The sequence below is a fragment of the Neodiprion virginianus genome, chromosome 3 (genome assembly GCF_021901495.1).
Source record: "Neodiprion virginianus isolate iyNeoVirg1 chromosome 3, iyNeoVirg1.1, whole genome shotgun sequence".
NCBI lineage: Eukaryota > Metazoa > Arthropoda > Insecta > Hymenoptera > Diprionidae > Neodiprion > Neodiprion virginianus.
Genome location: NC_060879.1, coordinates 8425512 through 8445681, shown reverse-complemented (window position 1 = coordinate 8445681; position 20170 = coordinate 8425512). Strand labels below are relative to the sequence as shown.

At 37.8% G+C, this 20170-nt stretch overlaps 1 protein-coding gene across 1 annotated transcript in view; it reads right to left on the bottom strand.

Annotated features, from left to right (window-relative positions):
* LOC124301442 (ras GTPase-activating protein raskol) overlaps window positions 1-20170 on the bottom strand; it is a 241148-nt gene that overhangs the window by 155321 nt on the left and 65657 nt on the right. The gene's annotated exons all lie outside the window — the stretch shown is intronic.

Sequence of the window (20170 nt, the reverse complement as noted above, 5' to 3'; positions counted from 1 at the left end):
TCTGACTAAACACAATCAATTATTTTTTATTAATTTTTTTTTTTTGCGCCATCCGTATAATAACTCAAATCGCGCGTCGAGGTGAATTATAACCGTAAAGCGAGAGCGAATGCTCGTCCTTTTTACTTTTTTCACAAATTCATCGTTATCGTCATCATTATATCACTGTGTTATTATTATTATTCGAGATTGTACGGCAATTCATCATCAGAGAATTTCGTCAACTCCGAAAAGAACTCGACGTTCACCGCTGCTGTTGCTGCTGCTGCTGCTGCTACTACTTCGACAGAAGCGCACATATTATGCAGATAACATCGGGTTAGGGTAAATTTGTTGCAATTAAACATGTGAGACGACTGTAAAAGCATTCAGCAACTCGCGATACGCTACAGCGAGTCAGTTTCTCGCATCCGTATTTCCAAGCGTATTATCATTTGCGTTGGGGATCGTATGTAGAAAATGAATTCGTTGAATGACCACGATTATCTATTTTGTGGATGTTCAATTTTTTTGTTCCACTTACAGGTATACACATTTGCCTTACTCCTGGGTATACGATATCGTTGAATCTACTACGCAGACTGTAAAATTGCAATTTCAAGAGGCGGGAATATTCGCGGATGAATTGCAAACTGGCGCAATAACAGTAACAGTTTAAACAAAATAAAGCAAAACGAAAAAAATCGTCCAGAGTTATTGCTGGCAACCTTTTCCAATATATCCGTCGGTAATAGGCGTATCTTTTATATCGTCTGTGTAAATATTCACGATGTTTGTATCGTATGAAATGAATATTTCACCACGTCGACGTAAACAGAGTGAGGGGTACGAAAGAAATGCCAAATCTTATACTCTGAATTATATTTGTCTTCAAACTGTGAACGAAAACTGTAATGTCATCGACTTTTTTACACCGAGATCATAAAAACTGGAAATCCTATAATAAATTTGATCAATGACAGCATTTCTTTGTACGTTCAATTTCTATATTGGATGTTTCCATAAGTGGTAAAGTAAAAAGTAAATTGCTACTCAAAACAATATTAAATTTGATGTTAATACTTGTTTAGATCGTTCTTTGGATATCTTCTGCAATGACTGCAGTGCCAAAATCATCTTCACGCGCACAAAAGTATTGCGACTCTGTTACGAAGTTTTGATCCCTAAGATTTTCAGCGTTTTCAATTTCTCCCTGACATGTGCTAACCGTTCGAACGTGTGTTAAAAAAGGTGTCGCACACCAAAGACACCATCACGAGAGTTCCACTCAAGTAGAATCCACTTGATCCATAGAGTAACTTTTTCACCGTCGAACGAAGTGATTGTGCAATGCGTAGCCTTGGATGCTGTGACCATGTGCCGCATCAGGTACTGCGCGAGTTCAAGTACTGGCTCCACTTCTTCCACCACCCGATAAACTCGTGGAAACTATAGATAATTGATGAATATAGGTTAGGCAGCTAGGAACGCGGTCGTTATTATCGCTCCGAGGCTCCAGCTTCTCGCCATCATTCGCGGCTCTCTCGTTATACTTCGCGGAGAAAATTCTATATCCCGACATCTTCCACGAGATGAAAGAACGAACGAACGGAACGATGTTCCGCACTCTGAGCTCATCTTTCATAAATTCTATGTACCAATAAAGCCTCCGTGCGAATGATAAAACGGATAAAATTACAGTCGTGCTCGGGTTTTATTTCCGCGGTAGGTAGGCACTGCGATGACAATGAGTACAGGTGTAAAAGTATTCTAATCTTAGATTGATTTCAGACTTCAAAATCCGCCAGACTTTTTTCCTGCTTCTAAAACCCGACCAAGTTTTGCACGCTTTGACTTGATTTCGTCTTGCATATCGGGCCTTTCACTTTTGAGCTTGGAAGTTTTGTTATTAGTTTAGCCCGGTATTGAATCGACCAACGGATATTATTTGTTTGATTATTGCAATGAAAAAAGGAAATCAGGCGTATAACTATCAGTAGGCAAAAACCTCGGTGCGCGAGACATGAAAAATGCAAAAACAGTTCTAAATTAAACTATCTAATTATAGTGCTGTTCGTGAAAAACATTTCTCGAAATTACATGACCTGTGTACATAATTTTCTACTTGTTCCTGTCATGAATTTTTTCTTTCTCAGCATAAGTATTGTTTTATAAATTAACGAGATCGCGATCCAAAAAGAAGTAATTCCGAAAACGGAAAATGGGATACGTGATTTGTTTCTTCGGTTATTCTCAAAGAAAAAGTATATTGTATAACATCTTAGCTGAAATCTTGATATTTCAGAACTAGATATAGATGATTAGTCTCAAGTAAAATTAAATACTATATCTGCCTACAATTTTGCAAAAATCTTTCGGTTTTCATGACCTAACTTTTTTTTTTTATTAAAACCGCCAATTCTACGGACTCAATTCGTTTCCTTTAATTAACAAAACGAGAAATCGTAATCAAAGCTAGCGAAATCTATATTTTCTCGGTTAGGTATAAAAATAGGTGTGAACTTTTGGATCAAAAATGTCTCATGTATAAAAAAAAAAAAATTTTTTAGTTTTTTTCCAACACATTCCTGTTCCAAATTTACATAGATATCTATTTTAAATATTCATCAGCTAATGCTCGGAAGAGGATATCAAATCCTAACGGCAGAGTCTCGCCAGAATATGAACGAGGGACGACATAGTCTAAAAAATTGGCAAAACGTCGCGGCGTTGTCACGACACTGGCCTCGTCGTCATCTGTCCTCTTTCTTTCACGCATTTCGCTCTTCTCGATCAATGCATGTGTCTCGTCATTAATTTCCTTCGTACGTTGAGAATAGATCCACCATTTCTTGCCATTTTTATAAAATTCCATTCTATCAATGGGACTTTTAGCCTATTCAATCACTCAATTCATAACTAAAGTCCGACGTTGAGTAACTTTTGATCAGAAGTATTTCAATACTTGATACACATCGTTGTTAATAAATTGGTGTTTACTCAGATCAAAGCACCTCTATACCATTTGTGCCCGTCGCTTTTGTTTACGCACAGTAAATATGGCCACAGGTGGATCAAACAATGGGTTAAACTGGTTGCAATTTGTGTGCAAAAATAGTATTACGTCTACCGTGCAAAGGGAATCGCAGTATCAGAACGAAACGTGAGTGCGGCAAGACTTGAGACTAACTTCGCCTGACTTCATCACTTCACTGATCTGGGCGTAAATTCAAGTGACTCAATTTTATTTAAAACCGATCAAAGCTACTAATTGTAGAGTAACTCCGTGTGAAGTCAGGTACTTCAAAACGACTACATGTTGAGAGAACGTAGCCACGACTCGAACTTTTGTCACATAACTCGAAGCTACTTCACGTGACTAATTCAAACAACTTCATATCGCTTCGTGAGACATCACTTGACTCATAGATAACTTTAAGTAAACTCAAATTGACCAACGTGACTCGACGTTACTTCGCGTGACATCAAATGGCTAAATTCACCCAAATTCAGAACAAATTCGGTGATTTTACGTTGACTTCAAATGCTTTACACAACCTCGTGTGACTTCAGGTAAGTCAAAGTGATATTTACGTACAACTATAAAAGCGCCATCACACACGTGTGACTTGACACGAATCCAATACAGACTGATCGTAAGTAGTTTTGATGAACTTCACATGACTCCAAGCAAATTGTAACGACTCATCAGGAAATGTCATAGCTAATTTCAAGCGTCGTTGATCTCTACCGCATGAACGATCAATTATTGGACAAAAATGAGTAAGATGACAAACTGATCAAATTCAGTTTCAATATTTTCACTTATTCATATCAAACACACAAACAAGGATGAAGTTGATTATCATCAATCAACACTCGTATCACGTCACGTCACTCATGTCACATCACGTTGAAAACCAACCACGCGGTGCAATGCGGTGCAACATCAGCAGCAGCAGCAGTAGCTGCAGTGTGTTGTGCTCCGTTACCAAGTGTTTATATCGATTTCCCAGAATGAACTGAACAGTAACAGGCAATAGACCAACCGCAGAACACATTGGTAAACTCGTTTACGGAACTGCCGTAAGGAATGCTTTCATCACACTCCGCACGGGTCATTGCAATCAGCGACCATCAACATCCGTCCATTCCATTTACTTTTTTAAAATTGTTTCCTTCACTGCTCTACTTCGAAAGTCGAAATATTCCCCAGAATACAAAAACAGTCCCCTCTCCTCCTAAGGTGTAGACATATTCGTTACGTACATGTACGTGTTCAGTTGATTTTTGCGATATTCTTTGCAATTAGATTGACCAACGATGAAGAATCGGGAAGAGATATCGATCGAGTAAATCGTATCCTGAAGCATTATCAACTCGTTATAGAAACAGTGATCTTCGTATTCGAAGATACAAGTTCCGAATTAGTGACGCTTGGTAAACATCGTTTGAACGGAAGTCGTGGGCGACGTAGCATCGGTATTCCGATCGCAGTTTCGCGGTATGCGGTAATCCGCGCTCGCCACCTACACGCGGTGAAGTTTGTCGCGAACTAGTGAGTGCCGGAGTGCTCGATGCTCGACTGTTGCCGGCGCGAAGTTTTCCTCCGACTTCGTTGGCGACGATCGCCGGAAACGCCCGGAAATAACCGAGCGCTGCTGCTGAGGGAACGAATTCGGACGCGCGGGTTAGTTACTGCCTGCCCGGTATAAACATTGCAGAGTTTAAACTTTAAGCGTTCGGAACGACCGTTTTTTCCCCCCTCTCACTCTCTCTTGTATTCCTTATGGTTCGTGATGGACGAGTTTAAAAACATCTTTCCACCGTCCGCTATGGCACACCGCGATATTACATGCGTCGTGTATACAAAGCTACAGCTTAGAACCGATATCGAATTTTAAGTTATTTACCAGAGACTGACCGGTTTGATGTGATTATTCGTCGGAGAAAAACTGCGACCGACCGACGGATTCGGGCGTACTTTTAACGTGCTTATGCCGATTTTTACTCCTCTATCGTATCACGTATTTCGTAATTTCGAGTGGTTATATTTTTTAAACCACAGAAATTTGCGAACTTGCAGAATTTGCTTTTTTGCTATTCCAGCGATGAATGCATAGTGACTCCATTCGTGAGCCTAAAACCACAAATATGCTTACAAGCGAATATCTTTGAATGATTCACTGGGAAAGATATTCTTCTCTTACGGATTCCCACACGTCGCATAAGTATACGAGAACAATTTTGTGTATAAATTTGCGGTTGCAAGTTTCGCAGGAAACCTCAAATTGATAGAGTTTATGGAAGATACACTCCAAACGAAAGTTCGTTTTATTTAAAGATGTGCCGCAAAACTTCTTAAACCGATCCACTCAACTTCGCGGTTGCAAAATAGCGGTCATGAAAACTTTGGAGAACTTTCACAAAAGAAGATTCGCGAATATGAAATAAGTTCCTCCCAAATGGCATTGTCACTGTTCCACATTAGAATATACGATGTCCAAATCTTTCTTTTTCTTACTCAATATACCTTCTATTTTAGACTTCATGGTAAAAAGTCATCGTACAATTTCGAAGTTACCTGTAAAGCAATATTTTTCTACAACCGTTTGGATTATATGCTTTTGTAAATCTAGTACCAGGATTGATATAACGACATGACGGCCCTGCAATGATCAGATTATGAGTATCAGGTGAGAAATCAGGCATGTCACGAGCAAATGTCACTTCCGGTTGCAAAAATTACATCTCAAACACTATCAAATGAAGGAAAAACAGATTAAAGCGTTCTGGTAACTTGTTCCGAAAAAAAAACTACCTCTCTATAATCAAATTACAAGTTTGGAGGCTTTCCAAAAAGACTCATTTCGATCGAATGTGGTCAAAATTGGAGACCCTGAAAGTAATTGACATCAGACCAACGTCTTGGAGCTTGGAGATTGAATAAATAGTACCATCCTCATTTCCGTTTGAAGATCCTCGATTGCATGTCTGAATCAGCGAACTACAGAATAAGGCTATTCCAAAATGCAAGGAATGTTTGATTCTTATGCGAAAGTAGATGAAGTTTAATTCAGACATAACTTTTCAATTCTAATTCATCGATACGATACTCTACAGACTTTATCATCGCATCTCCAGCAGCATAACTGGGATTGTTTGCGCCATTCGCGAGCTCGAATCTTCTCCGCATAACCGTCAAGCGTGTAACGGCAGATCGACGGCATGAAGAGAGATGAAGGGGGGGAGGAGGAGGAGGAGGAGGAGGAGGAGGAGGAGGAGGAGGAGGAGAAGAGCAGCTCCAGCAACGTTGGATATTCGTGAAAAGGCTTTTATACGTAGAGCATTGGCCAACGCGTGCTTACATTACAGGCAACAGCTACAGCTGTAGCTTATCGTATACACGTGTGCACGGGATCAGTCGCGAATACGTACATACCTACTCTGGCATATTATATACACACATGTCACATACAGGCGCAAGAGTTTCAATGCGGAAGAAGGAAAACCGTCCGTTAAACCGGCTGCCGGCACAAACAGATGGGAAATAGAGAGAGGGGGAAAGGAAAGTGGAAGGGCCAGATATCTATGATTGGAAAAGCTATTGATTTCCCATCAGATCAGGGAAGCTTCGTCCAATATGAATCAGCGATATCACGATACCGAAGGGATTTGAAAAAGAATACTACCTGGATTCGTTATGTTACCGCATTGTTTCGTATGGTTATTAAAAATCCATCGGTCAGACCGTCTAAATCGATGGTAAGGAAAGAGGAACAAATCGTCTCAAAAACACCAGCATTGCTGTTATTTGCGAAGCTGATAGTAGACACGAATGAAAAAACATACCTACTACGTAATAGAAATTCAAACAATACAAGTCAAGATATCAACAATTTGCGGTAATAAGGCTGTATAAATACTTTTAATTATTTTTTTAAAAACCCCACCAAGTACCTCATGCTATTTAAATTTTTTATTTTTTTTTTTTTTTTTGATTTTCATCAACGTATGAGTTATTTTTTATTTTTTCTTATATTTATACTTAATTTTCATTTGTAGTTGGGTAAGTTTAGGGTCAGTTGGACCGCCGTGAGGTAGCGGTGTGATACCAGAGAGATGTGGAGGCTACGAGTTGAGTTTCAATCATGCTTTTATTGTAAATTAACAGACATGTACTTGGCGGTAGTATGTGATTTGAATCTTTCGTTATACGAGGTGATTATATATACAATACGATCAAAATAATGCATACATATTTGATCAGAGACTGTATTTTTGAGGGTAATGACTACACTTTAATGTACTTAGCCAAAGGTTTTTGTGCCCTTGCCCATGGGCTCTTGCCAAATAGGCGTATACTTATCTATACGCCCTATGGCACCGCGATGGCACTGAAATTCGTAAAATTTTCTTATACCACGGGTCAAGATACAGATGGAAAACCACATTTCACACTGATTCCATATCTACCGTGTGCCCATGAGAAAGTGCGCACCTTATGCGCGTGCGTCAAGTCGTTCGAATTTTATTGGCCAACAGTTACCGCCTGGTTGAGCAGCCGACGCAATACCAACCGCGACTGTCAGAAAATGTCCCTAGGAACCCACCGTTAGCTGTGGGCAACTGTTGTCGGTGTTCTTACGCAAACAGTACGTCGATTCGGAGTTGGTCCGAAGTAAAATCAATCAGACACACGTTAATCGTGTCAATCAAATCGTCGGATTCCTTCGATATTCAATTTCTTACCGTAATCCGAAAATCATTATTAACAAAATACTTAACCAAAATTTCGCGCTTCCCTTGCGAACATAACCTCTTCCGAGTTCGCATGATTGGTATTGCGTCGGCTGCTCAATCAGGTGGTAACTGTCGGCCATTAAAATTCGAACGACTGAACGCACGCGCATAAGGTGCGCACTTTCCTCATTTAAGGTAGTTGGATAGCGACAGTAACTCCGTTCAACGGATAATCGTGAGCACTGTATTCCTCAAATAATCAGAAAATAAACTTTGCAACGTCGCGTGATTTTCTTGTATTCTGGTCTGTTTGAACCTTCGATGTTTTTTCTCGCTATAACTTTTATTTGTTGTGAATCAAAATATCAGATCGGTTACGATTTGAGGCAAGATTCGCAGACAAAAAATGAAGTATTTTAGCAATATACCAAACGACAGAAAACAAATTATTTGAGTTCCGCGCGTAATGTGCACACTTGCGACGTGGTCAAATGTACAACCCAACCAAAATTCCAATGGGATTTTCTTTTGCTTTTTATTACGTTTTTAATTATTAAATGACGGGCAAAATTTACAAAAATTTTATGTATTATTCTTAAATATCCATTTTATCTTGTTCAATATTTTTGCCCGCGCTTAAAAATTTTACTCTTGAACAACCAACTCGAAACCATCAGTTTTTCTCCCAGTCCCTGTGTATACAATACAAAATAGTTGAACTTTGAAATTAAAAAACTCAGTAATTTAATGGTAAATCATTTTCAAACTTCACAGGATTGTTTGTAAATTACTCAAAAAAATATGTAATTAGAACACATGTGAATTAATCGTTTCCGGAATTACTGCCTAACTATCTTAGAGTCGACGAAAATTCTTGAGCGAACTGACGATTTCGACGGCGTTGGGAATATTAAAACTGGTGTGATGTACTCTCCGTGCATCGATTGTATCGATATAGGGTTCAACTAAAAGCTCTAAAAATCTATAAGCGGACAAGACATGCCAAATATCGAAATCATCGTGAGAGGAGAGAAATATGTCATAATATTTTCGCCGTGTAGGCCAAAGGCTTCTGTTCGCGCGTGAAGTTTATTTAAATTTTTTAATACACTTGCTGCGAGACACTTTCGTCTCTTGATTCGGACAACCGGCCGATCAATTAAAGTATACCGAAGTTTGAGTGTAACAAAAAATGGCAAAACAAGCTTCCGCCATATGTTTGCCTGATTTTGCCAAGTCTTCCACGACCGTTGAACAAAAAATTCGCGACTTCGACCAAGCTGCATATCGTACGCCATTATATTTCAGGGTAAAAAATTAATTTCTTCCAGACATAAACAGAGGCTCTTTTAATCGAAGCGTCGTTTATAATCGTAACGACGCCCACGCAAATCCTGAAAGCTCTGCAGTTACGACAATAGAAACGAAGGGTTGATAAAATTCCCCAACATTGCGGGGGATGATATCGTTATTTCATTTCTAAAGGGTGGCTGGCGCAGTGTGCATCCAGGGATGATATAATATGAGGGATAAGGTTCGCTCATAGCCACGAGAGCACATTCAGCTCATGAAGATGACATCGCTGCGGCCGACTGGCTTAAACAACGAGCAGTTTATTATTATATATTGCCTATACATATGTGACTGCAGGTTAGATGTATAGGTATCATATATATCATGCTTCAATAACAACTGATCGAAGTTCACGAAATATGTATCGCATATGCAGATTGCAGATGTAATACAAGTGTATTACGGCTATAATCTATTATTATTAACAATAAAGGAAGAAATCAAATTACTACAGATTCGATTTACGGAACTTGCGTGATATGTTAAGCGTACTTAATGGTGATTTTATTATTTTATGGTTTATGCACATTATGTACCTATAACTCTGACAATTCCTATCCTCGGATGTAACACATGTAATATAATGGCAAGTGCAGAAGCACTTGTAGGGTAGTAGAGCTTGACTAATTATATTATTTTATGCGTAGCTAAGTAAACGTATAATTTACGAAAATAATTTGCAACTTCTGCGAATGCCGCCCTCTGGGGTTGCAGTTATTAATATTACTGTTGTCATTATTACGCTTATGAAGAAGACACAATTTTATCGAGCTTAATAAAAAAGTAGACAGCTACGAGTCGAATGAGAAGCCGCAAATCGGTTGTCGATTAATATTTATAAAATAACGATGTTGCAAGATTTATAATTTTGCATTAAAATGTACATGCGTATCGAATAACCAGATAAAGTGAACAGTGATTTTAATAAAGAGATGAGGAGAAGCCAGCCTTAATTGCAGACGCAACGGAATTCCAGACGGCCATATTGATTTTAGTTTATTTCAACTTGGAAACAATTTCCTGAGCGCAACCATTATGGGCGTTAATTTATGATAAAAATCTGGATTATAAGTATATAATCGCAAGTATCAAGATCCTAGAGATATCTTTGTATTCCCGACGATTTATTCTGAGCAATACACTACTCGTTTAGATCGGCGTAGACTGAGAAAAGAGTCTTGTTACAATACAGAAATATATTTCGTTGAATTATTTCAGGAACCATTTTTTAACTGTTAAAAAGTCATTACCGTGTAATAAATATGCATGCTGTTACAACTAAAATCGAAATTTTGTAGTATTTGAAGCAAATAGAATATTAACCTCTTGCTAAAATACGTCTTTTATTGAATACATGTATCTAAAATTGTGGCAGATAAAGCGAGAATTGATTGAAACTTTCTTTTCTCTTTCCAAAAAATTAATACTAATTTTAAGGAATTTCACACCACGTTATCCCACAATAAGATTTATTATCAGGTAACAAATCTTATCCAAGGATTCGAAGTTCATAAACCCACCAATCGCACGTTCCAAGCACGTTCTTTAATTACGTTCTCAACGTAATGTTATGGAGCTGATTTAGGGCGGCTAAATCCGAGCTTCCTCCAACATTAAAATATTTGCGCAGCTTGTTCTTATTCCTAAATTCCTGATCTGGATATGCGAAATTATGTTTGATAAAAATTTTTGATAAGAAATACCCGAATCAACTATATTTGTTACTATAAATGTAGCAGATACAAATGTCACGAAGTATATTTTATGAAAAAAATCTCTGACTTCCCTCTTTCCTTGCAGTTTTGAGTAAAGTTTGCTCTTTCATTCTCGCTGTAGAAGTAGGTTAAATTTATTCAATTCCCTTTGTTAATCGATTATCGTTGTACTTACGTATCTCTACAAAGTTACGGTTCTTTTCGCTATCGCTTGTGATTGTTTCTTTTGTCAATACACTTATACTCATTCTTCTCGCTGTTCCTTATTAATGTTATAATTCTTATAGCTGCCCTCGTTTCTCGTTACACTCTCTCTTTCTATTGTCATTGGTGGTCATTCAGTTACCGTTCTATTCTCAACCTCCCTCTCCACTTTAATAACTCAATTTTGCTTTCATCCTCGCAGCATTCGCAGGTGAACTGAGCTAAGGGAGCCCAACTTTAATGTGACCGCGTTGAAACAACGTACGTAGATTTTGTCCTACCAGAAGAGATGGAGATCCACGAAACCTGAGATTAAGGAGACGAATGCTGCGTGTGTACGTATGTACCTATAACGTGGCCATAACGCAGGTACGTAATGCTCACTTTAACGTTCCTGTAAATAAGCAGTTCTGCACTCCCATTTGCATTCGTATAAGCATTTGCATTTGCATTTGCATTTGCATTAGCATTAGCATTAGCATTAGCGGGCCTCTCGCCTTGCGGGATACGAAAACCGTTCGACCGCGACAACGAGAAGTGATCGCGAATCGCCATGCCTTTGAGTCACCTTCTCCGCTCGAAAAGCGCGCCGATAGCCATCGAAATTATTATATAAAACGCACCTGGCTACCGTCCAGCGATAAATTACGGACCTTTATTTATTAATCTAATTAAACATTCGTACCGGTACGCAAGCTCGAGCAACTGTTACACCTGTGCGTCGCCAATTTTACGCACCGGTGATATTTAACGTCATGTGGTACCCCTACCCTTACCGACCGAGAACTCACGCTTTTCCTTGCTATATTGAATAAAGAAACGAACGAAGACAAGGGATATGAGTAACTTTCTGAAATCTGAACCCTTTCCGTTCGTTCGTTCATTTAATATAGGAAGAAAAAGAGTGAGTTTGCTCGGTCGGTAAGGGTGGGAGTACGAAATGACCTTAAATAATGGATGTAAAGGTCTACGAAGAAGGGTGGATGAAGTGGAAGTTGGGCGAAAATAGCTAGCATAAATTCAGAACTTCAGGCTAGGAAAAGTGGTTCTTACATTCTGACTGAAATTCAGTTCGCACAGTCGTTAAACGAAATCGCGCAAAGCGTAAACATCGTTGAGTGTTCCTCCGACACCCCGAAGTCGCTTGCAAATATCCGTGATGTTCCAACCTTAAATCGAGTTAGAGGTGGCAGAAGATGGAAAAAGTAACATTTTCGCGAAAATTCACTTGTATCTTGGATAAAAAAAAGCGAGCAGGCTACGCAACTTTCTGGCATTGTTGAAAAGTTTATTATGAAACATCCTGTGAAGGTTTTGTCGTTATAATACCGTACCTGGTAACGTTGTATGTATGAGAAAATTTTCTTTCCATAGGATTCTTTAGCCTTACTTATGTAGTAAATTGATAATTTCCAATCTTCTTAATGGTTTTTCAGGTTTTCTGTACTGGCAACAACTTCGCAGCAATCGTCGTTAATGCGAATCGTCGGATGGAAAAGAAATGAGCTGATCGGATTTTCTGGAAACTAAGTTTTATGTACAGTTATATTAAACCGTATACAAACCGAAACTGAAGATTCAGATTAACTTGACGTAACAACAATACCGAACATATAAAAACTCCTATTGTGGTGTTTTGCAAATCTTGTCAGAATTAACAGTATATGTATTTATGAGCAGATTGTTTCTTGCAATTCCATAAAGTTTTAATCATTCTTTTCAGGTTTTGAAAATTAATTAGTTTTTTTATAGTGTTTTTAAGATTTTTAAAAATTTCACGGTGAATTCTTATATGGGAATTTCATGGGGTTTCGAGAATTTTTATGGGGATTTTATGGGGTTACGTTGATTTTTATAGGGTATTAAGAATTTTCGTAGAAAAATTCTACAAGACCCCTTGATTAAGGATTACAGTATCTTGTTACACGGTTCCAAGAATTTTTATGGAAATTCTACGAAATTTTCGTTGTTTCGAACATTCCCGCGGCAATTTCCAAAAACACGATATTTTTATGACACAGATCTCCCGGAAACAGTGCAAATTCTACAAATTTCGTAGTACCGTTGCACTTTATCGTCAGTTTGAACACGCGTCTGATTCTACGGTCTATATTTATACAAAAACAAACGTTCAGCGCTGAACAAATAACAAATATCGAAAAGCACGTACGCGTCCGTAGAGTGTTGATTTATTACCTTTCACTTCCAAATCAGGCTAAAATGACTTCAATGTCCAAAAGTCAAAATGCCTATGAATCTATCTACACGAATCCCTTCGTGCAAGGTTGCCGAAAATTTCACGTTGACCGAAATTCACTTTGATAATGAATAAGGCAAAAGATCCGCAGTAACAAAAAATAACACCACTTCCCTTTCATTTTCTAAAAAAAAAAAGAAGAAAAATTGAATTAAACTGAAAGTTATCACGTGCAGATATAACAGATTGAAGTGTTTTCACCGTCTGTCGGATGGTTCGATATAATCGTAAATGCATTTTTTTATTTTTTTTTTTTTTTCTTATCTTCGATATCTTTTTCTTTCGATTGAGAAAAGTGAAATCAGTGAAGGTACGGCACTCGACTACTCATCGAAAGCTGGGTGCCTGCGATGGTGTGACATCTTTTTATCGTTGCAAAAAATAAGCTTTCTATACGAGAGAGATTTAATCGTTTCTTTCATATCGGACACCATCGATGTATGTATGTTGTACATGTACGCGTATTTCAGGGCCACAGAGTACGGACTGTGTACATTTCATTGCCGAGACACAGTGTGACGATCGGTATAATTACAGGTATATGGAACCTAAAAGTTACGTACAATGAGGTGCTCCAAATTGGCAATTAAATATTTCTCCACGGTCGTTCGTTGTACGACGATATTTATATCTCATGGCACGCTGCCTGAGGCATATGGCAGAGCCTTTCTCCGCAGAAACTTTTCAACTATCCTGCTTCACCAACCTGAAACCGAATTCCACCTTCTTTATCACTACTCCTTTACGTGTGCGAATTTTGATATTTATCACGTTCACATTTCCGCGTTCTCGCTGCAGCCTTAATGTCACATTGGTTGTGTAATGTGGAGGGATTGAGGATGGATCAGGAGCGAGTTTTTGGTGAAAATGATGTCGGAAGTGAGACATTACGAAACGGAGTCTAGAATCCGCCGATTAAATTGTGTAGATATAATAATAATAGTGACAAGAAAAGACTGGCCCAATATTCAGAATCGTTAATTTTTGTTCAAAGATCACGTTCGTTGATTATTTCGGAGGAATAATTCGAACCTGAAATCTTCTCCATTGCTAAAATCGTATATCATTTACAGATTCGAATTCGACAATTGATAATAATCAATTTTACAATAGTAAAATCGATTTTCTTTTCGAATGAATTAGATAGTTTAAAAACATCAATTTGACAGTAGTCATTTCGTGGATTCGCCCGCTATTAATACGTACAAATAATAAGCGAAACAGCGTGCGAATATTCGTAGAAACTCGTGAGTAATTAATTAATACGTATAGTTGTGGCATTAATTTCCCGACTTTACCGTATCTGACCGATGAAAAATATTCAGTAAAAACGATTACCGGAATATTGTAGGTAATCGTTGGGTTGATAAGTAGAAAATAAACGCGTAAGCGTAAATAATTAATTCTCCATATAATCCAAGCTTAAATAAATGAAGCATTCCACCCTAAACCGACCATAATGAACTTTACTATCAATGATTTTATTATATATTTTCAAGTATTGTGTCAAATTTACGAAAAAAAAAATATATTTCATCGAGTTTTAGAATTTTTAAACCATGAGTTTCATTTTACTGCTCTCAAAAACACGCGAAAACCCAGTTTTCGTATGAAAAACCCGTTTCGATTGGCGTTGATTTTTTTTATACATGCTTTCTTGAAAGACGAAAATTCTTAGACTAAGATGGAAGTAGACGAGCTTTTGGTTCAGAGGCTAAAGACGAAACGAGGAATTAAAAACTGAGAAAAATCGAATTGAATATGAATTTAAAAAGTTCAAGTTTTAGTCGCTTAATCTCGCTCTTCAGTTACTTGTTTCGCCTGTAGCTTTCAAACTAAAAGCTGGCCAACCTTCGTCTCGGTCTGAAATTTTTTGATTGAATTTTTGTTTTTAGTCTGAAAACGAAGAATTAATGAGAAAAATTTCGGGCCAATCGATCGGGGCTATTCGTTAGAAAATTGAGTTTCCGCATTCTTGGGAATAATAAAAATCAAACCCGTGCTCCAAAAAATCTGAAACATGGTGAAAAATATATTTTTTTTTTGTACACTCTATACCATACTTAAAAATTAAAAAAACCGCCGGTGAAATGCCTCAAATACAATAATAATATCTATTAGTCTACGATGGATGTTTTTTTGAGATTAAATCTTGACCAAATTCATCAACATTATATGATCGCAGGATGTAATGCAATCATATCGAGGAACAGCCTTCTCTGGCGTGAATGAGGATCCAATCTTAGAAACAGCGAATCCTTGCTAGTCAATAAATGGAAGCGGATTCTGGGTTCTTACGATAACGAAGTTCATTGAGCTCAATGAGATTCTGGCATCACGGAGAAATCGAGATTTGAAATTCGATCACTCGGCACGGAGTTAATTAAGACATTTCGACGTATAATATAAGACGTCATATACTTACGTACATACTTTGCATAAATCACTTTCCATTTACTTGCGAATAAATCCTTATTCCAGACGGACGAACCGACTGCAGCAAAAGACAGAAGACTGCTGGGTGGAGCAAGGGTGAGTAGTAATGAATATTTATCCAGAATTCAAGCTTACCTGGAAAAACAAAATGGTAAACAAAAATTAGCATACCGAAATTAAGTCGCGTATAATTTTATAATCATGACTTTCCATGGAAGAGAGAATCGTGAAAAATTTATACCACTTCCGTCCGACACTTATAATTGAATACGTACTAAACACTTGTTAGTCAGTAAATATCGAAACTTAGTGGAAATCGGTGCAAAAATTATAGGTAACTGTAACTAAGAAATTCTTCATTTTTTTACACGAATGACAGTTCCATTCGTGTTATTATAAAGTCGGATTGTAATTTTCTGAAGATTCTCTTGAACACGTTATCATTACATTGCCTGTGCGATTAGCATTCGTACTTTTTTCCATTCGTAATACTTGTAGTTTCGTAATAGTAAGGCATTTTGTTCAGTAGTCTGAGATTTGAGATCAACAATCTAAAATACGATCTTTTGTGAATTACAAACTAAATGCTGAAGTTCAATTTTAATCCACGCTTTTAATTATAAATAAACCAGTTATATTGATAACACAGTTTTGCTTCTGTCGTATACCGCCAAAAATGTGTTGAAGAAAATTTCGTTCAACTTAACGTTTCGCACCATTTCCGATTGCACGAAACATTCAAAAAAGTATACTTGATTGTTTTCCTTTCTGATCAGATTCATTTCGAATTTTATCAATAGCGAATAAAATGCGATTATAATACGGTTCAGAAACAAGGAATTCCGTCCGGCTTCTCAGTTTAGAAATTTCTTGTTACAAGATCAAGGCGACGCGAATGAAGTGAGAAAAATTTACGGTAAGTCAGGTTACAGCTGCCTGCATAACCGACCAAGTTTCTTGATCTGACTTCCCGGCAGTTACCGAGTGTCGGAGAAGCTTGTCGTCACTCTTACCAGGCTTAGGTACTTACGACTCGAGCTACGAGGCTGCGCGTCTAGGCGACGCTAGTGTCTTCGCACTTGAATAGACCGCAAAATATTCCCACCAAAACGACCATAACCTTAAATTGAAAGCAATGAACATCACCGAAAATTGCAGCCTTCTCTTGTTTCATTGCGTACAGAATAATTATTACAGAATTGTCAAAATTAATACGAATTTGAGTCTTCGATACAATCTTGGAAAAATGAATAAACAAATCTGTTAAAAAATTATTTTACCTGCATTTTTATGCAAGTTTTCCCAAAAATTTTAGTGTTTCCTTGATAATCCATGATTGTCGAATTGTGCAATGAAACTTTCGATGTCTTGATCGAGAGTGAAAGTGATTTAGAATAACAGAAAAAACTTATATGACAGGTGAAAGGTTTCTTGTAAATTTTTCAGTTTGAAAAATCGAAGCGTGTCACATTTATTCATACGTCAAGGTCAAACATAGATTGTTTTACACGACAATTAATTATGAAGTCATTCGTAGTTTCTTTTTCTAAAGTCCACATTTTTGTGAATACAGTCAAGTTTTCACTTCGAATAAAAAAATTTGGAAATTGATTACAATTGCCAAAGTCCAGTTAGTTTCAATCGTCCACCGACGACAATTTCTAAACGCGTAGATTATAGACCACTTTGATTTTCATCCATGGCATTACGGTCAAATTTATCTTCGGATGAAGAATGGAAACTAGTCTTGAACTAGGCTACAAAGAAATCGGAATCTTTTCAATTTACATTCAAACGAACACTTTTACTCCAACTGTTGGAATAATTCAACGATAAACAAACTAGAAAGTTACTTTTACTACATTTTTGTACATTTCTCGGAATACTCGAGAGTAATTAAGCGATATTTATTTTACAATACAATTTCCTAGTGACTAACTATAACCGAACATATCTCAGTTTATGAATATAAAAACATCAGTACAGTTCCCGAGTTCTCAATTCGAAAGAGTCTCAGTTATTATCACTATTCCGTTATCGTTAACAAATTATTGTCTGGAACACGCGAGGAATTGGAATTCTGATTGAATTTTTTCTACTTTAAAAAAAGAGTTGTTCCAATAATAGAGGTTTAATTGTACAGGTAGAAATATGCATATAACAGAGTTAGAAATGAAGGAATGTATACGTTATAAATTCATTTGTATAATAAAATTTACAGTAACGTACATAACGATTCACACGGATGCGTTTGCACGTAACGTATAAAAAACTTGTTCCGTTTCAATCTGCCGAGATTTGATCGTTACGATCAGAGTTCCGAGAGATTTTCTGTCGAATCGTTGCGAGCGCGACGTAGACGGATGAAAATTGCGTTTTTTCAACCGTATAATATATCTTCTCCGGTCCCGCCACCCTATCCACTATTTTAATGGAAATTTTTATGGGGTGGGGCCGCAGATAGAACACCGGAGTTTCAATAACGGCTCCATGCGTGAATGAATTACGAAATATTGAAAAATAGTGATAACCAAAACGAAAAAACGAATAACCGAAAATAAAAAGAGCATCCGATTGCTTCGATGTTGTAACCGTTGCTGTATCATATTATGTACCGTTGAAAGAGATGTGTTGTGCAGTTTTTGAACTTTTTATGTAGTCAGCGTTTTTGCGAACAATTTTTTGTTGAAAAATCAGAAGGAATAAAACACAGATTCATGTTTCGTCGTAAGACTTACGGCAAAAAGTGATCTCTATACTTTGTTCCGCATTTCACTCGACATTTCACTGATTAAAAAAAGCGATCCCTTTAAAAGACTTCACGGCGTGGCGGTGTTTCAGATTTGTTGAAGATACGCCGTCACTTGATTTTCAACATGTTTTGCCACTTTGATAGACTTCTATGGGGTTCCTACTTCAGCCATAAGTTCAAAAGAATTCGAATAACTTCGTAGAACTTGAAGTGATGTTTTTTATCTCCATGTGTCATTCGCAAGAACATTTAAAAATATCTGAAACCTTCAACAGACTTGTCGCTAACTACTCAATAATAGAAAGATCGCGAATATTTAAAAGAATTTCTGAAAACTTTGGAAAACTTCGATGGTTGAAGGAAATAACTTCAAAGAAATTCACTGGCAGACTCGAAAGGACTTCAAAACGCTTAACGGGATTTCCGAAAACTTGAGAGTACTTTAAAACACTTCGGGAGACTTCGAAAGTCTTGGAACTGAGTAGAAAAAACTTTATAAGACTTCAAAAAAATTCTGAAAGCTTCAAAAGACTTGACAAGACGTGAAATGATTGCGAAAGGCTTCAAAAGATTTCAAAAAACTGTAAAAAACTTCAACAGACATCAAGAGACCTCAAAGGACTTGGAAAGATTTCGGAAGACTTTGAAGGTTTTCGAAAGATTTCAAAGGAGTTTAATACATCAGAAATGATTGTACAGATATTCCGACTAACTTCCCAGCGATATCGGGCAACTTTGCATAATTTCAAATGACCATCAGTGCCCAGAAATGACGTCAAAAAAACAAATTTTTGGAAGTCATTTTTTTTAAATCTTATTTTCGTTATGCACATTCAATATTTTTATACTCATAGATATCTGTATAATATCCATGGTACGAAAATATCGTATGAAATGTGAAATATGTAATACCAGGTGCTGTATACATAAGCACATATTACATTTTAAACCAGAGAACGGATAATTATTTTTGCGGCGCCTGCGCAGCGCCGAACGCGCGAGCCACCACGTGATTATATTTAATGACCCTTATTACGGAAGCAATTATATATTCCAACAATTTCATTCCGCGTTCGTTCCGACGCCTCGCGCAGTTCACTGCTTCAATTTCGCTTTCTTCAGACCCCAAAATCCCAGTCCAAATCCCGTGCGAGTAAACGAGCCGAGAATAAATTAAGGACTGCTCGCGCTCTCAGGAAGATGAAAAGAAGCAGGTAAAATTTCTAAACATAACGGAGAAATCCAAGAAAAGTGACGCTGAAAGCGTGAGTGTAGAAATGTATTTAAGATGAGCTGCGGAAGTAAGTCCTCGTGAAACGTAAACTCCAGGGTTGAAAACAAAGCCGCGCGGCTGCGCAGGCGCGAGAATCTTACGGACTCAAGTGTCCGCCCTTCTCGCGTTATCCACACCGCCGAGGTGAGGCTCTCTCATTGTCGATCACTGAAGAACGACCGACGTGGCTATATTTTAACCCATCGGACAAGGACTATAGCTGACGCCGCCGATGGGGAGAGAGGCGAGGAATCAGCCGGGCGTGAAAATCGTCAACCCCTGGTTTCATCCCCCGGCTCGAAACCCCGGAACTCTTCGGAGACGACCCCAAGCGCCGACCTCAATACCCTGCAGGCTGCTGTATCACTGCGCTTCGATAAAGAGAGCCGGAGGAAGGGAAAATCGGGGTTGATACACACGAGGGAGACAACGAAAATAAGAAGAAATCTTTGGAAGGT